The sequence below is a fragment of the Schistocerca americana genome, chromosome 3, assembly GCF_021461395.2.
Source record: "Schistocerca americana isolate TAMUIC-IGC-003095 chromosome 3, iqSchAmer2.1, whole genome shotgun sequence".
Lineage (NCBI taxonomy): Eukaryota > Metazoa > Arthropoda > Insecta > Orthoptera > Acrididae > Schistocerca > Schistocerca americana.
In genome coordinates this window covers 773711537-773712145 of record NC_060121.1, presented here as the reverse complement: position 1 = coordinate 773712145, position 609 = coordinate 773711537, and the positions used below count along the sequence as shown (strand labels likewise).

The 609-nt window shown below is 44.5% G+C and overlaps 1 pseudogene; it reads right to left on the bottom strand.

The window, feature by feature from the left end:
• Nucleotides 1–252: 252 nt before the first annotated feature.
• LOC124607921 lies at nt 253–370 on the bottom strand (annotated as a pseudogene).
• Nucleotides 371–609: the final 239 nt, after the last annotated feature.

Genomic DNA, 609 nt, shown 5'->3' with positions numbered 1-609 from the left:
AAGGTCATGGAACGTGTCAGTACATGATATTACAACATAAAACTAATAAAGTACTTCGTCTTCAGCCCGTCAGTGGCTCATCGGGACCATCCAACCGCCGTGTCATCCTCAGTTGAGGATGTGGAGAGGAGGGGCGTGTGGTCAGCACACCACTCTCCCGGTCATTATGATGGTTTTCTTTGACCGGAGCAGCTATTGTTCGGTCGAGTAGCTCCTCAGTTGGCATCACGAGGCCGAGTGCACCCCGAAAAATGGCAACAGCGCATGGCGGCCCGGATGGTCACCCATCCAACTGCCGGCCATGACCAAAAGTGCTTAACTTCGGTGATCTGACGGGAACCGGTGTTTGCACTGCGGTAAGGCCGTTGCCATAAAATTAATAACAGATAAAAATAAAATGTTTATGAACACGAAAAAAGTAAAGCCATAAATTTAAGTAAACGCAATCAACAATACAACACGAATCAGCTTAATTTTTCAAGGAACTCCTTGACGGAATAGAAGGAATGACTTATTAGGAAACTCTTCAGCTTCAATTTGAAAGCGCGTGAATTACTGCTAATATTTTTGAAATCTAGTGGTAACTTATCGAAAATGGATGCACAAGTA